The sequence below is a fragment of the Pteropus alecto genome, unplaced genomic scaffold (assembly GCF_000325575.1).
Source record: "Pteropus alecto unplaced genomic scaffold, ASM32557v1 scaffold11055, whole genome shotgun sequence".
Lineage (NCBI taxonomy): Eukaryota > Metazoa > Chordata > Mammalia > Chiroptera > Pteropodidae > Pteropus > Pteropus alecto.
Window position 1 is genome coordinate 1 of NW_006436508.1, and position 821 is coordinate 821.

The 821-nt window shown below is 34.8% G+C and overlaps 1 pseudogene; it reads right to left on the minus strand.

Annotated features, from left to right (window-relative positions):
- Positions 1-602: 602 nt before the first annotated feature.
- LOC112481063 lies at positions 603-721 on the minus strand (annotated as a pseudogene).
- Between the last annotated feature and the right edge of the window lie 100 nt (positions 722-821).

Consider the following 821-nt stretch of genomic DNA (forward strand, 5'->3'; position numbering starts at 1 on the left):
CTTTCTCTGTCTGACTTTCTCCACTCAGCACAATACTCTCTTGATCCATCCATGTTGTTGCAGATGGCAAGAGTCATTCTTTCTTAATGTCTGAATAATATTCCATTGTATATATGTACCACCTCTTATTTATCTATTCATCCATTGATGGATATTCAGGTTGCCTCCCTATCTTGATTATTGTAAATAATGTTGCAATTAACAGATAAATGCACATGTCTGTCTGATGTAGTGTTTTGGGTTTCTTGGGATAAATACCCATAGGTGGGATTACTGAGTCCTTCTTTGTCTCTTGTTATAACCTTTGTTTTAAAGTCTATTTTGTCTGGTATAAGCATTGCTACCCCATCTGTTTTTTGTTTGTTTGTTTGTTTTTGTTTCTATTTTCATGAAGTATCTTCTTCCATCCCTTTACTTTACTTTCAGTCTGTGTATGTCTTTCAATCTGAAGTAAGTCTCTTGTAGGCAGCATATATAAGAGTTTTATTTTCTGATACATCCAGCCACCCTATATGTTTTGACTGGAGCATTTAATCCATTTACATTTAAAGTAAATGTTGATAGATATGTAGTTATTGCCTTTTTTTTTTTCTTTTTTTTTATGCCTACAGCACCTGGTATTCCTAAGTGGTCTCCCATCCAAGTACTATCCAGGCCTGACCCTGCTTAGCTTCCGAGATCAGCGGAGATCGGGTATGTTCAGGGTGGCTTGGCCATAGTAGTTATTGCCTTTTTATTGTTCATATTTTTATCTTTTTTTTCTTCTTAAAGAAGTCTTATAATACTGGTATTATAACATGTCTTATAATACTGGTTTGGTG